The sequence below is a fragment of the Choloepus didactylus genome, chromosome 16, assembly GCF_015220235.1.
Source record: "Choloepus didactylus isolate mChoDid1 chromosome 16, mChoDid1.pri, whole genome shotgun sequence".
Taxonomy (NCBI): domain Eukaryota; kingdom Metazoa; phylum Chordata; class Mammalia; order Pilosa; family Megalonychidae; genus Choloepus; species Choloepus didactylus.
The window spans coordinates 80,455,193-80,483,015 of NC_051322.1; the positions used below are offsets into that span (position 1 = coordinate 80,455,193).

Below are 27,823 nucleotides of genomic sequence, written 5' to 3' on the forward strand. Positions count from 1 at the left end.
GTAATTATCTGCCTATCTGGTCTAAATTTCATAAATTCAATTTCATAAGGAAGAACCTCTGAAAAAAACACAATTTGAGGAACATTATTTTAAAGGATGGTTAGGCAGTTTTCTAATTTATACAGATGAAGGAAATACTTGACATATATTCAGAAGGAAGAGAATAAATACACCTGAAGAAGAAATGCAATGTTTGAAATGAGACTGGACACCTATTTTTGTTTTTTTCCTTTGTACATTTCTAACATTATTATTACTATTAACATTTTGGTTGTTCTATAGGACGTGATTAAGTAATTGTTGAGTTGGGGACCAGGCCCCAGATGAAATATTTGTACTACAACCATGTTAATTCAAAGATTGTGGTAAATTTCCTGAGAATACATATAAGAATTTCCTGGTTCTTAAGTGAAATACTACAAGAATAATTAGAGAAACTGACATTTTTTTTTACCAATAAATTTCCAATTCCTAAAGACAACTTTTTATAGAAAGAATATGAAACAGTGTTAACACAGTGAAGAAATGAATTAATAAACACACTTCATATGTTTTGGTTTCCCTTCTCAAGAAAGAATAGGGTCAGATCAGGGTGAGATTACACTGACCTGCTTTCATGGGACATGAGAAGAGTGGTCACTGTCAGTTCCACTTGGGCATACTCCCTGGGTCATCAGCAAATTTGGGAATGGAGGGGTCAGGGAAGACTTCTTCCTTTGCTAAAATCTTGCTTTCAGATCTGGATCCATATGTGCCACTCCTGTGGTTGATCACTGCCATATCCAGCAACAGGTAAAAGGGGGTCTTGCAGTGATCCTTGACAGTTACTTGTGGATCATTCTCACTGACAGAGTGAGGTTATATTGTCTCCCAGAACAGGGATATCCCTCAGGTCAATAAAAATTAATGGACCAAGAAACAAACAATATTCTGTGTCCACCATCATGCCTGCCTTTGGGAGTCTCTATCCTTGTCCACAATCATGGCTCCAACAAACTCAACTCACAAAATATCACTCTGTTCACATATCATGTAGTCTCTGCATCACAGGACCACCTTGATTGTCACTCAGAATTTAGGCCCAGAATGAGAATTATGGCAAGCACTAACAGAGCAAGAAATCCCACCATTAAGACAGCCGTGAGCCAATGATTTTGTCAGCTGTAAAGAGTGGACAGGACAGACACATCAAAGATATCCAAATTTCCCTGACTTCTAGTGGGTTCATTGAACATGGGCATGCCTCATATTGAGCTCTGCTAAGTGAGATTCTGGGGTGCTTAGCTGCATGTCTAAGATCCAGTGGTAATTTATGTGTCATCTGAAAATAATGCCAGGCCCAAGCTTGGCTAGGGGCACTTAATTAAGCCTCCAACTACCCCACAACAAATTGGAATTCACCCTAGGGCATAACAGTACAGCATCCTAATGGGAGAATCAAAAGCTCACCATCCATCTGGGGGGCAGTTGATCCTCAGGGCTGCATAATCATCCACATATACATACTCCTATCTGCACAGGCCACAACACTTTCACCATCACCTGCACACTTGGGGAGCCCCTTACATTTTCAGACCACAGGGTAGCCATTGGGCTAGAGGCCTGTTGCTTTGACACCTGATGCTCATTGTCACACTGGTGAGGGACAGTGTAATTTTCACTTGCTCATTCCAAGCACCCACTAGAATTCTAAGCCTCTTTGGAACCTGTGCTAACTCTGTGTCCTCCACCTCCTCAAGCCCCAGTGAGAATTCTTCCCTAAAATTGTGTTAGCTTGGGATTTCCTGCTGTATATTAGGCACACCTGGGTACAGGGAGTCCTATTTTGGAGTATGGGAAAAATTCTTTAACCCATGTTGTGGTGTGTAGCTGTCTGCACAGAAGGTAAAGCAGAAAAGTTTGTATTTGAAAGTGGATATGAGGTTTTGAAGTAGTGTAACTGTAGCTAGATGACAAGAGATGGAAAAAGGAAACATACATCTGTTCAGCAATAAAAAGAACCCCAAGGAAAATACATGGACTCTATGAAGAGTATTGTTTATAATATTAGAAATCTTTAAACAAATGCCTTGAAGATAATCCATTAATGCAAACTTGGGCAATGGGTAGCAGAGTAGTTATTTCAGGTTATTTGCATTACTGAAACTTTGCTTTGCTTTATCATAAAGCAGTGATATCTGATGTTTGTGTGTTTTTGTAGCTTATAATGTTTAAAATGAATTAAATACATTGAAAGAAACAAAAATTAAACTTCTCATTTAAAAAATAATCACCATGAGGGCACAATAATTATCTGCCTATCTGGCCTAAAATTCAGAAATTCAATTTCATTGGGAAGAACCTTGAAAAAAACACAATTTGAGGAATATTTTAAAGGATGGTTCAGCAGTTTTCTAATTTATCCAGATGAAGGAAAAAACTGACAGTTATTCAGATGAAAGAGAATAAATATACCTGAAAAAGAAATGCAATGCTTATGACACTGGACACTATTTTTGATTTGCTCCTTTCTACATTTCTAACATTATTATTACTATTAATATTTTGCTTGGTTTATAGGACATGATTAGGTAATTGTTGAGGTGGGGACCAGGCCCTTAAATGACATATTTGTTCTACAACCAGGATGATTTAAAGATTGTGGTAATGTTCTTGTGAATACATAAGAGAATGTCTCTGTTCTTAAGTGAAATACCACAAGAATAATTAACAAAACTGACATTTTTTTACAGATAAATTTCCAATTATTAAAGACAATCTTATTATACAAGGAATATGAAATGATGTAAAGACATTGAAGAAATGAATTAAATCAATACACTTCATATGTATTGGTTTCCCTCCTGATGAATGCACTGTGCAAGATCAGGGTGAGATTACACAAACATGCTTTCACAGAATATGAGAAGACTGGTCACAATCACTTCCACTTGGGCATACTCCCTTGGGCATCAGCAAATTTGGAAACAGAGTGGTCAGGGAAGACTTCTTTCTTTGTTAAATCCTTCTTTTCACATCTGGAAGAATATATGTGCCATGCCTGTGGTTAATCTCTGCCATGCACAGCACCAGCTAATAGGGGGAGTTAAGGTTATCCTTGGCAGTTACTTGTGGATCAATCTCACCGACATAGCTAGGGTATGTTGGCTCCTAGAACAGCATTTTCCCTCTGGGCAATGAAAATTTCTGGAGCAAGAAACAAGAAATGTTCAGTGTCTACCATCATGCCTGCCTTTTGGGAGTGACCAACCTTCTCCACAATCATGCCTCCAACAAACTCAACTCAAAAATATAAGCCTGTCCACATACCATGTGGTCTCTTCATCCCAGGACAAGATTGAATGTCACTCAGTATTTAGGCCCAGAATGAGACTTCTGGCCATCACTAATAGAGCAAGAAATCCAACCATTAAGACAGCCATGAGCCAAAAATCATGGCAGGTATAAACAGTGGATGAGACAGACACAGCAAAGACGTCCAAATTTTCCTGACATCTAGTGTTTTGTTGACAGAACATGGGTATGCCTCGTGGTGAGTTCTGCTAAGTGAGATTCTGGGGTGCTAAGCCACATGTCTAAGATCCAGTGGTAATTTCTGTGCCATTGAAAAAGAAAGGCAGGCTCAATCTTGGAGAGGTACACTTCATTAAGCCTCTGCCTACCCCACAACAAATTAGAATTTGCCCTTGGGCATACCAATATAGCATCCTAATGAGAGGGTCAAAAGCTCACCATCCATCTGAGAGGCAGGGGATCTTCAGGGCTGCAGAATCATTGAAATATAACTACTCCTAACTACACAGGCCACAACACCTCCACCATAATGTGCACTTGGGGAGCCCCTTATATTTTCAGACCACAGGACAGCCATTGGACTAGAGGCCTGTTGCTTAATAACCTGATGTTCATAGTGACACAGTTAGGGAGAACATAATTTGTGCATGTACATTCCAAGCATCCACTAGAATTCTAAGCCACTTTGGAACATGAGCTGACTCTGTCTCCTCCACTGGTTCAACTCCCAGTGAGTATTCTTACTTGAATTTTGTTAACTTGGGACATCCTGCTGTATATTTGGCACACAGTGGTATAGATACCACTATTTGAAGTAATGGGAAAAATTCAGTAATCTGTGGTGTGGTGTTTAGATGATTCTGCACAAAAGGCACAGCAGAAAAGTCTCTATTTCAAAGTAGATATCAAGGTTTGAAGTAGTGTAACTGTAACTAGATGACAAGGGAGGGAAAAAGGAAACATAGTTCTGTGCAGCAATAAAAGTACACAGAGGAAAACACACGGACTGTATGAAGAGTACTGTTTATAATATTACAAGTCTTTAAACAAATGCCTTGAAGATAACCCATTAATGCAAACTTGTGCAATGGGTAGCAAAGTAGTTGCTTCAGGTTATTTGCTTTTCTGAAACTTTACTTTATTATAAAGTTGTGATTTTTGATGTTTGTGTTATTTTGTAGCTTATAGATAATGTCTAAAATGATTTCAACACATTGAGAGAAAAAAAATTAAACTTCTAATTAAAAAATAACTTCCATGAGAGCACAATAAATATCTGCCTATCTGGCCTAAATTCCATAAACTCAATTTCATCAGGATGAACCTCTGTAAAACACAATTTGAAGTACATTCTTTTAAAGGAAGATTCAGCACTTTTCTAATTTATACAGATGAAGGAAATAATTGACATATATTCAGATGGAAGAAAATAAACAAACCTGAAAAAGAAATGCAATGTTTGATATGAGACTGGACACTGTTTTTGTTTTGTTCCTTTCTACATTTCTAACATTATTTTTACTATTAACATTTTGCTTGATTTATAGGACATGATTGGGTAATTGTTGAAGTGGAGACAAGGCAACTATATGAAAAAATTGGTACCCAAACTAGGTTAATTTAAAGACTGTGGTAATGTTCCTGTGAATACATAAGAGAATGTCTCTGTTCTTAAGTGAAGTATTACAAGAATAATTAAAGAAACTGACATAATTTCCTGATAAATTTCCAGTTGCTAAAGACAACATTTTTTTAGAAGGAACATGAAACAATAATAACACAGTGAAGTAATGAATCAAATAAACACAATTCATATGTGTTGGTTTCCCTCCTCATGAAGGCATAGGATCAGATCAGGGTGAGATTACACTGACCTGTTTCCAAGGGATATGAAAAGGATGGTCACAGTCAGTTCCAATTGGGCATACTCCCTTAGGCTTCAGCAAATTTGGAACAGAGTGGTCGGGGAAGAATTCTTTTTCTCCTAAAATCTTGCTTTCAGAACTAGAACAATACATGTGCCAAACCTGTGGTTAAACTCTGCCATGCCTCACACCAGATAATAGGGGGACATGGAGAGATCCTTGACAGTTACTTGTGGATCACTCTCACTGACAGAGCAAGGGTATGTTGGATTCCCAAAAGGGATTTCCCTCAAGGCAATAAAAATTACTGGACCAAGAAACAAACAATATTCAGTGTCCACCATCATGCCTGTCCTTTGGGAGTCTCCATCCTTGTCCACAATCAGTATCCAACACACTCAACTCAAAAATTATCAGCCTGTTCACATATCATGTGACCTCTGCATCATAGGAAACACCTTGATTGTCTCTCAAAATTTAGGCCCAGAATGAGAATTATGGCAAGCACTAATAGAGCAAGAAATCCCACCAGTAAGACAGCCATGAGCCAATCATCATGTCAGCTATAAACAGTGGACAGGACAGACACATCAAACATATCCATATTTCCATGACTTCTAGTGAGTTCATTGACTGAACATGGGCATGCCTCATGGTGAGCTCTCCTAAGTGAGACTCAGGGGTGCTAAGCTGCATGTGTAAGATCTAGCAGTAATTTCTGTGCCATTGGAAAAGAATGCAGGTCAAGCTTGGCCATGGGCACTTCATTAAGCCTCCACCTACCCCACCACAAATTGGAATTTGCTCTGGGGCATACCAGTATAGCATCCTAATGGGGGATTCAAAAACTCACCATCCATCTGGGGTCAGTTGATCCTCAGGGCTGCAGAATCATCCCCATATACCTAGTCCTAACTACACTGGCCACAACACCTCCATCAACACCTGCACACCTTGGGAGCCCCACACATTTTCAGATCACAGGGCAGCCATTGGTCTAGAGGCCTGTTGCTTAGCAACCTGATGCTCATTGTGACACAGGTGAGGGACAGTGTAATTTGGGCATGCACATTCCAAGTACCTGCTAGAATTCTAAGCCACTTTGGAACCTGTTCTGACTCTATCTCCTCTACCAATTTGAGCCCCCGAGAGAATTGTTTCATTTAAATTAATGGCTGTCTTAATGGTGGTTGGATTTTCTGCTGTATATTGGGCACACCTGTGTACCGGGATTCCTATTTGGAGTAATGGGAAAAGTTCAGTAACCCCTGTTGTGATTTGTAGCTGATTCTGCAAACAAGGCAGAGCAGAAAAACCTCTATTTGATAGTGGATATGAGGGTTTGAAGTAGTGTTATTGTAACTAGATGACAAGAGAGGGAAAAAGGAAACATAGGTCTGTGCAGCAATAAAAGTACCCCAAGGAAAATACATGGGCTATATGAAGCATACTGTTTATGACATTAGAAATCTTTGAACAAATGCCTTGAAGATAAACCATTAATGCAGTCTTGTGCAATGGGGGAAGTAAAGTTATTAGGTTATTTGCTTTTCTGAAACTTTGCTTTATTACAAAGTGGTAATATTTGATGTTTGTGTGTTTTGGTAATTTATAGATAATGTTTAAAATGAATACAATACATTGAAAGAAAGAACAATTAAACTTCTTATTTAAAAGATAATCACCACGAGGGCACAATAATTTTCTGCCTATCTGGCCTAAAATTCATGAAGTTAATTTTATCAGGAAGAACCTCTGAAAAAAACACATTTGAGGTATATTCTTTTAAAGGATGGTTCAGCAGTTTTCTAATTTATCCAGATGAAGGAAATAATTGACATATATTCAGAAGAAAGAGAATAAATATACCTGAAAAAGAACTGTAATGTTCCATATGAGACTGGACAATATTTTTGTTTTTTTTCCTTTCTACATTTCTAACATTATTATTACTATTAACATTTTGTTGGTCTATAGGACATGATTGGGTAATTGTTGAGGTGGGTACCATGCCCCTAGATGACAAATTGGTACTATAACCATGTTAATTTGATGATTGTGGTAATGTTCCCATGAATACACAAGAGAATGTCTCTGATCTTCAGTGAAATACTACAAGAATAATTCAAGAAACTGACATATTCATACCAATAAATTTCCATTTGTTAAAGAAAACTTTTGTATACAAGGAATATAAAACAATGTCAACACAGTGAAGAAATGAATTAAATAAACACACTTCATATGTGCTGGTTTCTATCCTCATCAAGGCATACAGTCAGATCAGGGTAGATTACACTGACCTGCTTTCATGGATAAGAGAAGAATGGTCCCAATCAGTTCCACTTGGGCATACTCCCTTGGGCTTCAGCAAATCTGGGAATGGAGTGATTGGGGAAGACTTCTTCCTTTGCTAGAATCTTGCTTTCAGATCTGGAACAATATATGTGCCACACCTGTGGTTAATCTCTGCCATGCCCAGCATCAGGTAATAGGGGAACTTGGGGTGATCATTAACAGTTACTTGTGGATCAGTCTCACTGACAGAACCAGGGTGTGTTGGCTCCCAGAACAGGGATTTCCCTCAGGGCAATGAAAATTTCTGGACAAAGAAAGAAACAATATTCAGTGTCCACCATCATACCTGCCCTTTGGGAGTCCCAATCCTTGTCCACAATCATGACTCCATTAAACTCAACTCAAAAAATATCAGTATGTCCACATATCATGTGGTCTCTGCATCACAGAACCACCTTGATTGTCACTTAGCATTTAGGCCCTGAATGAGACATCTTGCAAGCACTAAAAGATCAAGAAATCCCACCATTAAGACAGCCATGAGCCAATCATCATGTCAGCTATAAGCAGTGGAGAGGACAGACACATCAACATGTTCAAATTTCCCTGACTTCTAGTGGGTTCATTGACTGAACCTGGGCATGCCTCATGGTGAACTCTGCTAAGTGAGATTCCAGGGTTCTAAGTTGCATGTCTAAGATCAAGTGGTAATTTCTGTGCCATTGGAAAAGAATGGCAGGCCCAAGCTTGGTGAGGACCCTTCATTAAGCCTCTGCCTACCCCACAACAAATTGGAATTTGCCCTTGGGTATACAAGTACAGCATCCTAATAGCAGAGTTAAAACCACACGATTTATCTGGGGTAAGGTGATCCTCAGGGCTGCAGAATAATCCTCATATACCTACACAAAACTGTATATGCCACAACACCTCAACCATTACCTGCACACGTGGGGAGCCCCTTACATTTTCAGACCACAGGGCAGCCATTGGGATAACGTCCTGTTGCTTAGCAACCTGATGCTCACTGTGACACAGGTGAGTGACAGCATAATTTGAGCATGTGAATTCCAAGCACCTGCTAGGATTCTAAGCCACTTGGAACACCTGCTGCCTCTGTCTCCTCCAAAGGGTTTGAGCCTCAGTGAGAATTCTTCCCTGAATTTTGTTAACTTGGGATTTCCCACTGTATATTGGGCACATCTGCATGTAGGGACTCCTATTTGAAGTAATGGGAAAACCTCAGTAACCCATGGTGTGGTCTGTACCTGATTCTGCACACAAGGCACAGCAGAAAAGCCTCTACTTGAAAATGGACATGAGGTTTTGATGTAGTGTGACTGTAACTAGATGACAAGAGATGTAAAAAGGAAACATAAGTCTCTGCAGCAATAAAAAGAACCCCAAGGAAAATACATGGACTGTAAGAAGAGTACTGATTATAATATTAGAAATCTTTAAACAAATGCCTTGAAGATAACACATTAATGCAAACTTGTGCAATGGGGTAAGCAAAGTAGTAATTTCAGTTTATTTGCCTTACCAAAATTTTGCTTTGCCTTATAATAAAGTGGTTATTTTTGATGTTGGTGTGTTTTTGTAGCTTATAGATAATGTTTAAAATGAATCCAATGCATTTAAGGAAAAAAAAATAAAATTCTCATTTAGAAAATAATCACCATAAAGGCACAATAATTATCTGCCTGTATGGCCTAAAATTCATAAACTCAATTTCATCAGGAAGAACCTCTGAAGAAACAATTTGAAGAATAGTCTTTTAAAGGATGGTTCAGCAGTTTTTAATTTATCCAGATGAAGGAAATAATTGACATATATTCAGATGAAGGAGAATAAATACACCTGAAAAAGAAATGCAATATTTGATATGAGACTGGACACTATTTTTGTTTTGTTCCTTTCTACATTACTAATATTATTATTACTACTAACATTTTGCTTGTTCTATAAGACATGATTGGGTAATTGTTTAGGTGGGGACCAGGCTGCTAGATGACATAATTGTACTACAACCAGGTTAATTTAAAGATTATGGTAAATTTCCTGTGAATACATAAGAGAATGTCCCTGTTCTTAAGTGAAATACTACAAGAATTATTAAAAAAACTGACATTTTTTTACTGCTAAATTTCCAATTGTTAAAGACAAACTTTTTATACAAGGAATATGAAACAATGTAAAGATGGTGAAGAAAAGAATTAAATAAATGCAGTTCATATGTGTTGGTTTCTCTCTTCATGAAGGAATAGGGTCAGATCAGGGTGAGATTACACGGATCTGCTTTCTTGGGATATGAGAAGAATGGTCACAGTCAGTTCCACTTGGGTGTACTCCCTTGGTCTTCAGCAAATTTGTTAACAGTGGTCAGGGAAGAATTAATCCTTTGCTAAAATCTTGGTTTCAGATCTGGAGCTATATATGTGGAACACCTGAGGTTAATCTCTGCCATGCCCAGCACCAGGTAATAGGGGGTCTTGCAGTGATCCTTGAGAGTTACTTGTGGATCACTCTCACTGACAGAGCCAGGTTATATTCACTTCCAGAACAGGGATTTCCCTCTGGACAGTGAAAATTACTGGACCAAGAAACAACAAATATTCTGTGTCCACCATCATGCCTGCACCTTGGGAGTCTACAACCCTGTTCACAATCATGCCTCCAACAAACTCAACTCAAAAAATATCAGTCTGTCCATATATCATGTGGTCTCTGCATCACAGGACCACCTTGATGTCATTCAGAATTTAGGCCCAGAATGAGACTTCTGGCACACCCTAATAGAGCAAGAAAGCCCACCAGTATGATAGCCATGAGCCAATGATCCTGTCAGCTATGAACAGTGGACAAACAGATACATTGAAGATGTCCAAATTTCCCTGACTTCTAGTGGATTCATTGACTGAACATGGTCATGCTTCATGTTGAGCTCTGCTAAGTGAGATTCTGTGGTGCTTAGCTGCATGTCTAAGATCCAGCAGTAATTTCTCTGTAATTTGAAAAGAATGACACACCCAAGCTTGGTCAAGGGCACTTCATTAAGCCTCTGCCTACCCCAAAACAAATTGGAATTTGCCCTAGGGCATACCAGTACAGCATCCTAATGGGAGAGTCAAAGCTCACCATTCATCTGTGGAGCAGGTGATCCTCAGGGCTGCAGTATCATCCTCATATGCATACTCCTAACTGCACAGGACACAACACTTCCACTATCACCTACAGACTTGGGGAGCCCCTTACATTTTCAGACCACAGGGTAGCCATGGGCTAGAGGCCTGTTGCTTTGACACCTGATGCTCATTGTGACACTGGTGAGGTACAGCATAATTTGCACATGTGCATTCCAAGCACTGGATGGAATTCTAAGCCTCTTTTGAACCTGCACTGACTCTTTCCCTCCACCTGTTCAAGCCCAGTGAGAATTCTTCACTGAATTTTGCTAACTTGGGATTTCCTGCTGTATATTGGGCACATCTGAGTACAGGGTCTCCTATTTTGGAGTAATGGGAAAATTATGTAGTACATGTTGTGGTTTGTCACTGATTCTGCACAGAAGGCACAGCAGAAAAGCCTCTACTTGAAAGTGGATATGAGGCTTTGAAGTAGTGCAACTGTAGATAGATAACAAGAAATGGAAAAAGGAAACATAAGTCTGTGCAGCAATAAAATGAACCCCAAGGAAAATACATGGACTCTATGAAGAGTACTGTTTATAAAATTAGAAATCTTTAAACAAATGCCTTGAAGATAACACATTAATGCAAACTTGGGCAATGGGGGTAGCAAAGTAGATATTTAAGGTTATTTGCATTTCTGAAACTTTGCTTTGCTTTATTATAAAGTGGTGATATCTGATGTTTGTGTGTTTTTGTAGCTCATAATGTTTAAATGAATTCAATACATTGAAAGAAGCAAAATTTAAACTTCTCATTTAAAAAATAATCACCATGAGGGCACAATAATTATCTGCCTTTCTGGCCTAAAATTCATAAATTCAATTTCATCAGGGAGAACCTTGAAAAAAGCACAATTTGAGGAATATTCTTTTAAAGGATGGTTCAGCAGTTTTCTAATTAATCCAGAAGAAGTAAATAATTGGCATATATTCAGATGAAAAAGAATAAATATACCTGAAAAAGAAATGCAATGTTAGATATGAGACTGGACACTATTTTTGATTTGTTCCTTTCTTCATTTCTAACATTATTTTTGCTATTAACATTTTGCTTGGTCTATAAGACATGATTGGGTTATTTTTGAGGTGGGGACTGGGCCTTTAGTCCAAAAATACTGATGTGATGCTTTAGAGTCATTTTGAGGTTTTCCATTTGAAAGCAAATTGTTCTTGAGAATCTGGGCTCATAGTTGCAGAGCAGAAGGCATCTTTTAAATCTAGTACTGTAAACATATATCAGAAAATGTTAGAAAAGTTGCTTTGGATAAAATGAGATGTTAAGAGGAGAATAAGAAGTGATAGCTCCAATCCAAATGGAAATCTGAAAACATTTCTAGGCTGCATGTTGTCAGAAAAATCCACCCTAATGGAAAATGTTCAGATCCTCAAAGGTAGAACAAAAAGAAGTAGGACAAAAGCCAGAGAGAAATTTGTCTAAAACTTTCCAGAAATTAAACCTCAGAAGATATTCCCAGCATAAAAGGATCAATGCTGGTACAAAATTCATCTTTTAATTTGATTTTTTTGATTTTATTGTGCAAGTATTCCTATAATACTAAGTTCCAAAGGAAAACTCATTGCTATTTACCCATATCAGTATCCCAAAACATGTAATAATTTTTGATGAGTAAGAGTATCAATAATGTAGTCTGTACTGCTCCCTTCAATGGGAAATGAGAGTCAAGGCCACATAATGTTTCCCTGTGTGCTTTCACCTTTTTTCTAGTTGTCACCCTGTTAACCGAGTCATCTTTGAAGTTGATGCGTCCAGAGCAGGTATATTGGTTGAAGAGGAAATGGGAGTAAAAAATTGCAGCAGCATTTTGAGAGCAGGTGATCATTGATAGTGGAAGAGTCCCTCAATTGTCAATTGTTGAATACAAATATTGTCAACAACAGTCAACATTGTCTTTCCAGTAAGGACTCTCCTTTCTGGAGATAGGAACTGCTCCAAATAACAGAGTGCAAGGCTGTGTCAAATATTCTGGGTCCACATGTCAGCTTTGTCACTATGATGCCAAATTGGTTTCTGAATGCCATCAGACCTCAGTTTACTCATATGCAAAGTAAGGTAACAGGGTTCAATAAGTAATTCAATGCAACATTGATTGAGGTCCTAGGATTCCCATTGGCATAAAAAGTATAGGGTTCCTATGATTGAAAGTTTCCTCTTCTACCTCTCTGATTCTGTGACAAGCAGATGGACTTGTTTTACTGCAATTTCTTGTCCAGGGTACATTTGTTTATTTCCCTATGGGTGGAAAACAACTGAAGAGTAGGTGGTTTTTGATGGGAGGAAAGGCATCCTGGTCACTGCCAGTCATGCAAAACAACAGGATGAAACTGTAGGAGAGAAACATCGTTCTTTTATGATGAAGGATTTCTGCCCTCCACCTAATCCCCAGTGAAGTCTGAACAGATAGGAATCAGTCAGGAATGGTCAAAAGACACAAATTCCATAAGATTTTCCTGAAGTTCAACATACAACAAAATATCCTCCAACTTCTGCATATCTTTCTTATGTTTCCTTAGCTTTATATATGCTTCTATAATAGCCAAACCATTTTCTTTCACTGCTGCATTATTAAGGCTTTCAAGTTTGATGGTATTCTAATACACCAAGTGTAACTAATTTACCTGTAGCATGCTCAGACTTCGTGAGAAAAGAGTACATGTTATTCCAGATGAGGAGGCAGGTGGACCAACAATAAAAGATGGTGAGAAGTTACAAGCAAGGATCAAAAACAAGGTTCTTCAAACATATATTTATTGGTGATTATCAAGTGTCCCCAGGAGCCAGGAACCAGATTTCATGCACTCCTAGGAATTGTTCTTTGTTATTCTTAGAGGCTGCAGGACCACACAAATATGAATGTTGGAGTCTCGTTCCTTCTCTACAAATATTTGCATGGAAACACTGAACTAATGACACTCAGGTTATCCAACACCACATTTACCTGGAAACCCTGACCACTTCCCAAAAAACATACAAGAACATAATAATCTGTGAGTTACCCTGGAGTCTTCCTATAGCCATCTCCAGTACTCCAAGGCCCATTTGTGTCATTTGTCTTTTCATTTCTGGCTTATTTAACTCAAAATGTTGTCCTCAAAATCTATTCATGTAGTTGCATGCTTCACAACTTCATTCCTTCTTGTAGTTGCTCAATATTCTGTGATATGCATATATCACATCTCACCATTCCATTCATAAGTCAATGTATCCTTAGGCCACCTCCATCCATTGCAAATCATGAATACTGCCTCCATAAACACCAGTAGGCAAATGTCCATTCATATCCATGCTCTCAGTTCTTTCAGGTATATAACCAATAATGAGTTTGCAGGATTTTATGGCAATCCCATATTTAGCTTCTTGTGGAACCCTACACTGCCCTCCAGATGGTCTGTACTGTACTACTTCCCCTCCAAAAATGAATAGGTAGATCCTTCTCTCCATGTTTTCTCCAGCACTTGTATCCCTCTGTTTCATTTTTGTCCTACAATTTTATACAATCATCCAAGTACAATCAGTTATTCACAGTATCCTCATATTGCTGTGTATTCATCACCAGAATCAGCACTTGAACACATTCATTACTGCCAAAAAATGTTAAAATAAGAATAATAAAAAGGATAAAAGAAAAACTAAAAATAAAATAAAATACAATTAAAAAGTCAGACAACACCACAACCAAGAATCCCATAACTCTCCCTTATATCCCCCTCTGATAGACATATAGCATTAGTATATTGCCTTTGTTACAATTAATGGAAGCATATTACATTACCGTTAACTGTAGACTCTACGTTTCCTTGATTGTATTCTTCCCCAACACCATCCCATTCTCAACACCTGGCAAAGTTTACATTCATTTGTTCTCCCACATGTAAAAGCATTTTATATTTGTACATTTAATCACTATCATTGACCACTCTAGATTTCACTGTTATATAGTCCCAGTCTTTATCTTCTATTTTTCTTCTGTGTCATCCATACCCTAGCCTTCCTCTTTCAACTTGACTCACAGTCATCTTTGTTCAGTGTACTTACAATATTGTGCTACCATCACACAGTATTGTGCTATCCATTTTTGGATCTATACACTCAATCCTATTGAAGATTCTATACTCTTTCAGCGTCAAATGCCTGATCTCTTCCCGCTTTCTATATTCTGATAACCTGTGTTCTCAACTTTAAGTCTCAAAGTTTGCTCATTAATATTAGTTCATATTAGTGAGACTATACCATATTTGCCTTTTGGTTTTAGCTAATTTCACCCAACATAACATTATTCTTTTAAATTGAGGTTTAATTTGCATACAAACTCACTAAAATCACCCTTTTTAGTGTATATTCTGAGATTTGGCAAATGCACACAGTCATAAAACAACCACTACAATTAAGATATGGAAAGTTTCATCATCTCCAAAATTTCCCTTATTTCTCAATGTCCTTGCCTGGACTTTGTATCAGAGTTACGCTGTCTCAGAAAATGAGATGAGAATATTCATTCCTCCTATATTTTCTGAAAGTGTTTGTATAATATTAGTATCATTTCTTTTTTTTTCACTTTATTTTTGCAAGTTTTAACAACTGCTATTTTCAAGATACATAAGAAAAATATTTTTCTAATATCAAAATTAGCATCTCTTTAGTACAGAAATCATGCCTGTGTGTGATCTTTAACTTAAACTCATAGTTAAGAACTGTGACCTAATATGCTAAACAGAACTATTCTTTGCCCACCCATTTGTCTGCTTTCATAGCCCCACTGTAGGACTTTAGAATATTGTCTGTACACATTTCCATATATATAAAGACTTAAGATGCCCCTATCAAAATGTCACAGAAGTTATATTGTAGAGGTTTAGTTGGTTTAATTGATACATATGACACAAACTATCAAAAAAGCAATATATAAGATGAAGTAAAAAACAAGGATCACTTAAGGTCAAAGAACATGAAAACAATCACACTATTTAAACTTGATGCATTAGAAGCAACAAGCTTCTTTAAAATTGTCACATAAACAATTTTCATAGCTCCAAATGCAACAGTTTAGAACCTTAGCTCTAACAAAGCACTTTTAAGACAGCAATCAAATGTATAAATATATCAAATACAGAAAACATTAACTGTAAAAGCAGTTAGCCATAGAAATAGAGAAAATTATGCATTCTTTCCATGCAGGCTTTCATTTTCAGAATTAAAGTCTTAAAAAAAATCCTAATAAGGAAAACAATGTTCATCATATATTTTAGAAAGCAATCATCAAAGTTCAAATCCCCATAAAAAAGAAGACTTTTTAAAAAGTAGAGAAACAATTGGTCTTCATTCTAAAAATAGGAGGAAAGAAATAGCTTTAATCATGTTGGCTAACTTTTATTCAAGAAAGATTTAGTGCAGGTTTTGTTTATTCAACAAACTGTTCCAGGTGCTGGAGATAATAGCTGTAATCAAGACACCATCATTAGCTCTAGGGAACTTAGCCCAATGGAGGTGGGTCTACCACTGGCAAATTTAGTGAAAGTTACCTCTTTTGGTCCATAAAATGAGGCTAAACTAAAACGTCCCTTCAAACTCTGCCTTTCTTGGAATCTTCTTGTAAACTAAATAATAGTCTACCTATTTTAATACTAGTCACACTGTAGCATTGTAAATATTAATTATCTAATGAAATTAACTTTCATACCAAAAACTTGCCATCGACAAAAATAATATCAGTAACCTGCTTTCACAAGAATCAAGAAAACTAAGAAAAATTTCATTCTGAGTACCCAGAACAGCTCAAAAAAGATTATCTTATACATGTGAAAATATATATGAGGAAAATCGAATTATTACACAGTCATTATTTCAATAGCTAATTAATCATGCCAAATCAGTTGTCAGGTCTCAAAGAGTCATCGCCTTCTTTCAGCAGGTCCCTCCATGTTTTAAGGAAACGTACATTTTCTGCACATTTGAAGGCAAGCTCTTCCACTTGAGCTGACACTGCAGATGTGGCTTCAAGAAGTTTGGTTAGTGAAAATGCTGCATCTCCAATCTGCAGCTCCACTTCCTTCAGCTGGTCCACTGTTTGCTGATGCTCCTGCTCGGAACAGGCCAATCCAAAGTTACTGGGACTATGGGGGAGGATGCTAAAGATGCCTCTGAAGATGATGGAGAGGGGGAGGTGGCAGGGGCCGTGAAGAGGCACACACCTCCCCAGGCTCGGCCATGGAAAAGTCTGGGACTGAGCCCTGCTGGGACTGTGGTATTGAACCTGCAGCCGCCGAGCCGACCAGTATCATTTCTTATTTACATATTTTATAGATTTAACCAGAGAAATCATTTGGGTCTTGAATTTATCAATGAGAAGATTATTTATTACAAATTTCATTTCTTTAAGGGCAATTTAGACTGCCTTGTTCCCTTTTATGTCAGTTTTTAAAAATCTCTGTCTTTCAAGGGATATGGTCATTTTGTCCAAGTAGTTCCATTTATTGACATACATTTGCTCATAATATTCCTTTCATTTTCTTTTAGTACCCATAGGTCTTTAGTGATGTTCCCTTCTTTTATTCATGATAATGGTTATTGTGTTTTATTTGTCTTTTTCTTATTCAGTTTAGCTAATGATTTATCAATTTTATTGATATTTTCATAGAACCAGCTTTTTGTTTTGACAATTTCTTTGTCTCTTTTCTATTTCAATGATGTTCACTCATATTTAATATTTCCCTTCTTTTATTGGTTTGGGTTTAAATTGATCTGCTTTTTCTAGTTTTTCAAGGTTGAGATTATACCCTGATATCAGCTTTACTTCTTTCGTCTGATAAACACTAAAAGCCATAAATTTTCTTCTAATAAAAATTCTAAGTACACCCTGCAGATTTTGATATGTTGATTTTCATTTTCAACCATTTTCCTAGTGAGAAAGCCCAGAATAGAGAACCTTGGGCTGGCAGAAAAGGAGGCAGGGGACTAGAATTGCAAATCAGCCAATCCTGAACCACCCTAGATGGACCAATCAAGATAGCTCGGAATGCAAGCCCTAATTTACATAGCTGTGCACCAATCAAAATGGCCTTCATTTGGACCAATCACAAGTCAGTTTTGTCTGGTCCCCATTGAGCCAGAGTGCACCACCTTATTTGCATAAAATTCAGCCAATCCTAAAACACCAATTTTCTAAGCCCACACCCTCTAACCAATAAAAGGACAAGCCCTACCTCATTCTTTTTAGTTCCCTATGATGAGAGTCTCCTGTGGATTACCTGGAGCAGCTTTCCCAGTTGGAGTGGTGGCCCCTGTTGGAGCGGCAGCACCTGTTGGAGCGGCGGCCTCTGTTGGCAGTGGCATTTGTCCCATCTGTGAATTTCTTCTTGGTGGGTCCCAGAGACTGGATAATCTGCTCAGGTAGGAGCTTTGTTTTTTCAGGTGAGCCGGTAACACTAGTGGATGGTTTAATTTCTAAATATCTAAGTATTTTCTGTGTTTTGCAGCCATTGATTTCTAAGTCAATTGTGTCATGCTCAGGTAATGTACTCTATGATTTCAATCCTTTGAAAATTAGACTTTTTAATGGCTTAGTATATGATCTATCTTAGTAAATTTCCTGTACATGCTTCTAAAGAATGTATTTGGCAGCTATTTAGTGTTCTATAAATATCAACTAGGACAGTTAACTAGATGACAAGGTTGTTGAAATTTTCCTTATATTTCCTGATTTTATTTTTGTCTATTTGTTTATCAATTGTTGATGACACAGTATTATATTCTGCAACTATACTGTGCATTTGTCTATTTTTCCCTTTAGTTCTGTCATCCTTTTCTTTCTATATTTTGAAGCTCTGTATGTTTCAAATTGCAATAGCTGTCCAATGAACTTCCTGTCTTATAGTTATGAAGTGTCACCCATTGTCTCTAGTCATACTCCTTTTTATGAAGTCTGCTTGGTCTGTTATTAACATAGACATGCCAGTTTTCATGCTTCCTCTTGTAGAGAGTATTTTACCCAGCCTTTTACTTTTACTCTATCTGTGCCTCCATATTTAAAATGTATCTGTTATAATTATCATATAGTTGGGTCTTGCTTTTTGCAAAAAGCCTTTTTTAATCCAATCTGAAAATTTCTGCTTTTAAGTACAAAACTTTACTTAACTTAAAGTAATTATTCATATATATAATTGCTTCTAAATCTTCCATCTAGCATTTTGTTTTGTTTGTCCCAACTTTTTCTTCCATTTTATTCTTCTGCAGTAACTTAGCACTGTAGTATTCCATTTTAACTTTTCTATTGGAGGTATATTTATAACTTCTAGTACTTTGTGTTGTATTTTGTTGTCATTGTTATTCTACTTAGTAGAAGTTTGACTCAACATTATCCTTTGTTTTAATGCAAAAAAATTGGAATAATGTACTTGTTTTCCTCTTTCAGTTTATTGTTATTATTGACATACATATTTTTTCTACATTTGTTATGCACCCAATAATATTATATTTGCTGTAATCAGCCAAATAATTAATAAATGAGGAAAAGGCCTAAGTATTGGTCAAGTTCTGCATTTCTTTGGGATAATTGATATTTCCATCTAAGATCATTCTACTACACCTAAAGAACTTTAAGCGAATTTCTTTTAGTAAAGATCTGTCAGCTTTTGTGTATATGAAAATTTTTATTTCACCTGCATTTGTGAATGGGGTGTCACTTAATATACAATGTAGGTTTCACAGTATTCTGTTCATTTATTTTTGTATCACTATGAGTTGGGTCAAATTGAGTTTTGTGGTGTTGTCCTTTCTGCATTTTAAAGATGTCTTTCCATTGTCAATGGCTTATGTTATTTTTAAAGAGATGCTAGTGTGATTTCTGTCATTGTTCCCCTGTAACGAATGTGTGTGTTTGTCTTTGCTTTTTAAATTTTCTTCTAACATCATTTTTCAGCAGTTGGACTTTCACAATGTTTGTTTCTTGTGCCAGCTTGGCTAGGTTACCGTGTCCAGCTGTCTGGTCAAGTGAGAGCTGGCCTCCTTGTTCCTGTACACTGCTTCAGGGATGGGGCGCCTGCGCCTGTCGGTCTGGTCGCGGGGAGGAGAGGTCGCGCCCCTGGGGATCCGCGGGTAGTTCCGGCCGCCGAGAACAGGTGGCAGGGGAGCCCCCGCCAGTGAGCGGCCGTCCGGTACCGCGGGTCCCGGGTCCTCGGCCCACACCGCCTCCCTCTCCGTGGCGGGGGCCCTGCTGGGCGGGGGGCAGGCGAAGGCCAGGGGAGGGTGCTCGGGGCGACGCGGCGGTCACTGGTGCCGGAGTGGCCGGGCCTGGCTACCGGGGCAACTGGGGGAGGCTGCGGGGTGTGGGGTTGCTGGGGCGACATGCACGGGGAACTGGGGTGACTGGGGCAGCCTGGGGACCGGGGAACAGCGGGCAGCCGGGGGGTATTCTTGTGACGCGGGGAGGCTGGGGCTACCGGGAGGCCGAGAGGGCTCGGGATCTGGCGCGACACTCAAGGGCCCCAGGTGGGGGTCGTGACATTGGCTGGTCCTGAGCCAGGCTCGGGTCCCTCACCTCCGCCTCACCCTGCCCATCTGCTCCGGTGGCCTCCGCCCCTTCGGGGCCCGCCCGCTGCAGACCCAGGCCCTGGTGGGGAAGCTGCAGAGCTGGGGTGATGAGCAGCTGGGCTGGCTGGCGACCACCCTTTCTGTTGGGGCCTCCACGGATCAGGCCCGTCCCCTTAGCTTGGCTTTCCAGAAGCAGCCAGTTTGATTTTATATTCTTAAGGTTAGTTTTCATTTTTAGCTTGTTGAGAGTATAGTAGCCATACAGTGCATTTCATTTTGAGTATTTTTCTGTTTCTTTTCTTTTATTGTCTTTATATAGAACTTGCAAATTTACCGTTTATCCACTTAAAATAAAAATTCCTTGTTATTAATTACATCAACAATGTTGTGTTAACATCGCTACTACCCATTAGCAAAGTTATTTTATCACCCCAAACAGAAAATCTGTACTCATTAGGAATTAACCCCCATTCTCCCTGACCTCTGCCCCTTGTAATCTGTAATCCACTTTTTCCTTCTATGAATTTGAATATATAAGTGAAATAAAATAATCTTCCTTTTCTGTCTGGTTTATTTCACTTAACAGGATATATGAGGTTCATCCACATTGTAGCATGTGTTAGAACTTCATTCTTTAAAATGTTTTATAGTGTTGAACATTTTGTTTATCCATTGCTCTGTTGATGGATACTTGAGTTTCCTCCAGCTTTTGGCAATTGTGAATAATGCAGCTGTGGATATTGTACAGTTATGTATTTTAGTCCCTGATTTCAAATCTTTTAGATATATACCTAAGAGTGGAAATTCTGGGTCATATATTAATTCTATATTAACTTTCTGAGGAAACAATAAGTGCTTTTCCATAGCAGTTGCACTTTTTACATCAACAATGTACAAGGGATGTTATTTCCACATCCTTGCCAGCACATTTTCCAACCTGTAAAGTAGAAGACATTCTACTTGTAAAGTAGTATCTGATTTTGGTTTTCATTTGCATTTCCCTGATTACTTATGATGTTGAGCCTCTTTTAATATGCTTACTGGTCATTTGTTTATCTTCTTTGGAGAAATATTTTTTCTAGTGCTTTTCCCATTTCTAATTGGACTGTTTCTGTTTTTGCTGCTGATTAAGAGTTCTTTATATAAGCTGAATATTAAGCCCTTATCAGATATACAGTTTGCAGATATTTTCCTCACTCTGTATGTTGTCTTTTCACTTTCTTGAAAATGTCATTTAATGCTGAAAAGTTTTTAATTTGAAGTCCAACTTATCTATTTTTCTTTTGTTGCTTGTGCTTTTGATGTAAAATTTAAGAATTCATAGCCTAATACAAGGCCTTAAGGATATTCCCCTAGGTTTTCTTCTAAGAATTTTATAGTTTTAGCTCATATATTTAGGTCATTGATCTATTTTGAGATGTTTTATATAGAGTTAGGGTGACTTTTTTTTTTTTTTTGCACATCGGTATCCAGTTTCCCTAGCACCATTTGTTGAAGTTAATAGTCTGTGCTTGATATCCTAATCAAAAATCTATTTGGTATAAATGCATGGTTTTTTTCTGAATATTTAATTGTATTCGCTTGTTCTATATATCTGTCCTTAAAATAGTACCAAACTTTTAAAGTTAGTGTAGCTGTGTAATGAGTTTGAAGCTATGGGTGTGAGTCTTCCAACTTTGTGCTTTTTCAAGATGGTTGTGGCTATTCGGGGCCCATTGCCCTTCCATTGACTGTGATGATTGCCTTTTCCATTTCTGTGAAGAAAGCTGCTAGAATTTCACTGGGATTGCATTCAATCTGTCAATATTTAGTCTTGCATCCATGGACCCAGGATGTCTTTTGATTTACTAAGGTGTTCTTTAGTATCTTTCAGTAGTATTTTGAAGTTTACTGTGTATAAATCTCTGAAATACTTGGTTAAATTTATTTCTAGGTATTTTATTTTTGGGTGAATTTTCAATGGAATTGTTTTATTACTTTCCTGGTTGGATTGTTCATTGCTAGTGTACAGAATCACAACTGACTTTGCAGTGTTGATCTTGTACTCCTGCCAGTGTACTGAATTCATTTTTCAGCTCTAGTAGGCTTTCTATAGGTTGTTGCAAATTTTCTATTTATAGGAATATGACATCTGCAAATACAGAAAGTTTTACTTCTAACTTTCCCACTCAGATAATTCAGATGGTTTTGATTTCATTTTCTTACCTAACTGCTCTGGCTATAACTTCCAGCACAATGTTAAATAGCAATGTGGAAAGTAGGCATCCTTGTGTTTTTAGTTCTTAAGGGTAAAGCTTTGTCTTTCACAATTGAGTATGATGTTACTTTACTGTTTTTCATATATGCTCTTTATCATGTTGAGGAAGTTACTTTGTATTTCTAGTTCTTGGAGTTTTTATCAAGAAAGGGTGCCAGATATTACACTCACCACCAATCCATATGGTGTCCTTTTAATGCACTGTTAGATTCAGTTGGCTAGTATTTTGTTGAGATTTTTGCATCTATTTTCATAAGGGCCATTGGTCTCCCACAAAAAGTTTTTTTGCTTTTATATCATTATCTGGCTTTGGTATTATGGTGATGCTGGTCTCTGAGAATTAGTTTAGAAATGTTTGATGCACCTGATTTTTGGTACATTTGAGAAGGATTGGTCTTACTTCTAATTTAAATGTTAGGAAAAATTTCTCTGCTCTTGGGCTTTTCTTTGTTGGGAGGTTTTTGATTACTAATATAGTCTCTTATTAGTGTGTTGAGGTTTTCTATTTCTTCCTGATTCAGTTTAGGTATTTGTGTAAGTCTAAGAATTTGCCCATTTCATTTGATTTATCTAATATGTTGGTGTGCAACTGTCCATAGTATTCTCTTAAAATCTATTACTATCTCCCCTTCATTTGTGATTTTAGTAATTGGCACACCTTTCTTCATTATCAGTCTAGCTAATATTTTATCAATTTTACCAGTCTTTTCAAAGAACCTACTTGGTTTCATTGAAACACTATGGTTTGTCATTCCCTATTTCAGTTTTCTCTGCTTTCATTTTTATTTCATTCCTCCTGCTCACTTTGGGTATAGTTTATTTTTCTAATTCTTGTAGGTGTTAGGTTATGTTATTGATTTGAGCAATTTCATCTCTTTTAATGTGATCATTTACAACCTAGAATCATTTCCAGCAATGTCTTTGTTGCAACCCATAAGTTTTGGAAATATATTTATGTTTTTATTCATCCCAAGATATTTCCTAATTTCCCTTGTGATATTTTACCATTGATTGTTTGAATGTGTATTGTTTCATTTCCAGATAGTTGTTTATTTTCCAGTCTTCTCTCTGTTACTCATTTCTAGCTTCAGTCCATTGTGGTTGGGGAAGATACTTTTTATGATTTCAACACTTGAAAGTTTATTTAGACTTGTTTTATGACCTGTAATATATTGAAATATGTTCCCTGCAAAGGAAAATATTCAAGTTGTAACACCCAGTCTTGTGGGTGTGGATTCATTGTTGAAGAACACCTACAGAGATCCTATTAGGTGAAGCCAAATTGAATCAGGGTGTGCCTTAATCCATATGACCAGTGAATAATCTAGATTGATAAGGATGACTGAGAAGAAGTGGAAGTCAGAACTAAAAGGCAGATTGCCATGTGACAGGGCACAGTTACAACCTATGGAACACAAAGCATTATTAGCCACTACCATAATGCTACAGACTTTGGGAAAACATAGCCTGCTCATACTTTGGTGTCAGGGTTTCGCCTTCTAATCCATGAACACAGAATGTCCTTCAGTTTATTTATATTTTCTTTGATATTTTTAGCAATGTTGTGTAGTCTTTTGTACATCTTTGGTTAAGTTTCTTCCAAGATATTGGATTCTTTTAGGTGCTATTCAAGAAATGGAATTTTTTTCCTGATTACCTCCTCAGATAGCTCATTTCTACTGTGGAGAAACACTACTGATTTTTCTGTGTTCATCTTGTATTCCCCCTCTTTGATGAATTCACTTATCAGATCCAGTAACTTTGTCATAGTTTTTTCAGTGCTTTCTAAATATGGGATCATGTTTTCTAAAAGTAGTGAAAATTTTAATTCTTCCTTCTAATATGAATTGTGTTTATTTCTTTTTCTTGCCTAACTGTTCTACCTACAACTACTAGAAGAAAGTTCAATAATGGTGACAGTGAGCATCCTTGTCTTGTTCCTGATCTTAGAGGAAGACTTTCAGTCTCTCATTATTGAGTATATTATTAGCTGTGGGTTTTTCATATATGCCTTTTATCATATTAAAGAATTTTCCTTTGATTCCTAAATTTTGAAACATTTTTTTATCAAGAAAGAATGTTTAAAATGGAGAGTGATGATAGTACAAACATGTGAGGATAATTTGAGATATGGATGGATTATGGTGGACTTAACATATGTTATATAAAAAGAAAGAATGCTGGATTTTCTGCATCAATCAAAATGCTCATATTTTTCACTTAGATTTTCTAATGTGTGTAATATATTAGTTGATTTTCATATGTTTAACCACCCTGTTTATCTTGGATAAAACCCACTTTGTCCCTACAACACAATGACAATCATACAAACAGCCCAATTATAAAATGGGCAAAAGATATGAAAACATTTCTCTGAAGAGGAAATACAAATGGCCAAAAAACACAGGAAAAATGTTCATATTCCTGTGTTCATACAAGATGAACACAGTTGTTAGGGATATGCAAATTAAGACCACAGTGAGATATCATCACACACCAATTAGAATGGCAGCCATTAAACAAACAGGAAACTACAAATGCTGGAGAAGATGTGGAGTTGGAACTCTTTATTTGCTGTTGGTGGGACTGTATAATTGTACAGCCACTCTGGAAGGCAGTGGGATGTTCCTTAGAAAACTAGATATTGAGTTACTCTTCAATCCAGCAATTTCACTTCTTGGTATATACCTGGGAAATCTGAAAGCAGTGACATGAACAGATATTTGCACACCAATGCTCATAGCAGCTTTATTCACATTGCCAAAAGATGTAAACAACCCAAATGTCCTTCAACAGATGAGTGGATAAACAAAATGTGGTATATGTCCATGATGGAATACTAGGCAGCAGTAGGAAGGAATGAGATCACGAAATATATGAAAACATGGATGAACTTTGAAGACTTAATGCTGAGTGAAATAAGGAGGCAGAAAAAGAGAGATACTGTATGTTACCACTAATGTTAGCTCTGTAAAAATGTAAAATAAATGTTTTGTATTGTAGAAGGTAGGGGAACTTGAAATAGACAACAAATAGTGAAGGGGAAGTGATTATCTAATAAGAACAGGCAGGTTATAGTGGGCAATCTTAATGTTATGGGAATGCTCAGGAATGACAATTGCTTATTAATTTTGAGGGTTATGGTAGGAACATGCTGGTAGCAATGCAGTTATTTTAGGTTATTTTGTTTTTCTTATTTTTTCATTTTGGTTTTGTTTGAAATGCAGTTTTTTGTATTCGTTTTTTAATTTTTGATAAAATTTAAAAAGAAAATGAAAAGAAACAAAAAACAGTTAGAAAACCAACTTCGTCATAGTGTATAATTCTTTTAATATGCTGTTAGATTCAATTTGCAAAGATCTTATTGAGCAATTTTGCATCTATACTCATTAGAGATATTAGTCTTATTTTTCTTATCTTATAGTTTCAGGCTTTGCTGTTAGTATAATGGCTGCATAGAATGACAGGTAGCCTTCCCTCTTCTTCAATTATTTGGAAGACTTTGAACAGAAATGGTATTAATTCTTCTTGGAATGCTTGATAAAATTCACCTGTAAAGACACCTGGCCCTGATTTTTGTGTGTGTGTGGGGGGGGGGGATGTTTTTGATGATGGATTCAATCTCTTTATTTGTGATTGGTTTACTGAATTCTATTTCTTCTCAAATCAGTGTAGGTTGTTCAGGCATTTCTAGGAAAATGTCCATTTCTTCTAAGTTGCCTACTTTGTTGGCATAGGGTTGTTCATAGTATGCGCTTATGAACAGAAATTTCTACAGGATGGTGCAGGTTTAGGATACTCTTCCCCCATGGTTTTCAGAGCTGATAACTTCTTAACCATTAAGTTGAAGCATACATATCTCCACCTGAGAGATTATTGACTCCTCAGTTTGCAGTAACCCTCCCAGTCTTTTTTTAATTTTTATTTTTAAATAATTTCAAACATATAGGACAGTTGAAATACAATACAAACCCCATACAAAGAACTCCAACAACTCCTACCTCCAGATACCCATACCTACCAGTTTTACAGTTTGCTACCTTTGCAGTACTTTTTTCTCTTTTCTTCCTTCTTTCCTTCCATCCTTCCTACCTTCCTTCCTTCCTCCCTTCTTTCCTTCCTTCCCCTCTCCCTCCCTCCCTCTTTCCCACCCCCTCTCTTTCTTTCAACAATATCTATTATGTTTCTATCAATTGTCTATCCATTTATCATCTTCTGAACATTTGAGAGCAGGTTTCATATATCATACTTCTTGAACTCATAACAATTCCATGTAACTTTCTATGAACAAGGTTATTCACTTATGTTGTTAACTTAACTGCAGTTAATTCATGAAAATTAATAAGGCTATAAAGTTTAAATTCTGTATTCCAATTTTTCCTTATGCCCTCTTTGAGCTTTTCTCCTCCATTCTTAGATCCACTTCAGTATCATGTATTGCATTGATTGTCATTAACTCAACACTTTTTAAAATTAACTATATCAAAAAAACTTTTTTAAAAAGATGTACAATAAAAAAATTTCAAACAAACCATAGCAACAGAATAAGAAAAAGACACCTAACCTAAAATAACTACTTTACTTTCAACATGTTCCTACTTTACCCCAAGAAAATAACCTAATGTAGCAACGTATCTTTGAAGTTGTTCCTACCATCCCCATCAGAAACTAACAAACCATAGTCATTCCTGAGCATTCCCAGAATGTTAAATTTACCCAAAATAGCTTATCTGTTCTTATTGTGTTATTGTTCCCCCTTCATTAATTACTCTCTATCACTAGTTCCCCTAGATTCTACAATATAAACAATTTATTTTGAAGTGTGTTGTTTAAACTCCAGGTGTTTGTGAATTTTCTAAGTCTCTGATGGTTATTGACTTCTAATTGTATTCCACTGTGGTCAGAGAATGTGCTTTGAAAAATTTCATTCTTTTTTAATTTATTGAGGCTTGTTTTATGTCCCAGCATATGATCTATTCTGGAGAAAGTTTCATGATCACTAGAGAAGAAAGTGTATCCTGGTGATTTGGGATGTGATGCCCTCTATATGCCTGTTAAAACAAATTCAATTATCAGATTGTTTAGGTTTTCAATTTCTGATTGGTCTTCTCTCTGGTTGATCTATCTATAGGAGAGAGTGATGTGTTGAAGTCTCCCACAATTATTGTGGAAACATCCATTGCATCCTTTATATTTGCCAGTGTTTGCCTTATGTATTTCATGGCACCATGATTAGGTGCATAAACATTTATGATTGTTATTTCTTATTGTTAAATTGCCCCTTTTATTGGTATGTAGTGGCCTTCTTTGTCTCTCATAATGTCCTTGCATTTAAAGTCTATTTTATCTGAGATTAATATTGCTACTCCTGCTTT

General features: G+C 37.0%; 1 long non-coding RNA gene and 1 pseudogene across 1 annotated transcript in view; one reads left to right on the forward strand and one right to left on the reverse strand.

The window, feature by feature from the left end:
- Window positions 1-16,532: 16,532 nt before the first annotated feature.
- Window positions 16,533-16,872, reverse strand: LOC119511121 (annotated as a pseudogene).
- Window positions 16,873-20,317: 3,445 nt separating this feature from the next.
- LOC119511122 overlaps window positions 20,318-27,823 on the forward strand; it is a 52,810-nt gene continuing 45,304 nt past the window's right edge. The window contains exon 1 of the long non-coding RNA XR_005212155.1: window positions 20,318-20,411. This is a non-coding gene — a long non-coding RNA (uncharacterized LOC119511122). The remainder of the gene's footprint in view (window positions 20,412-27,823) is intronic.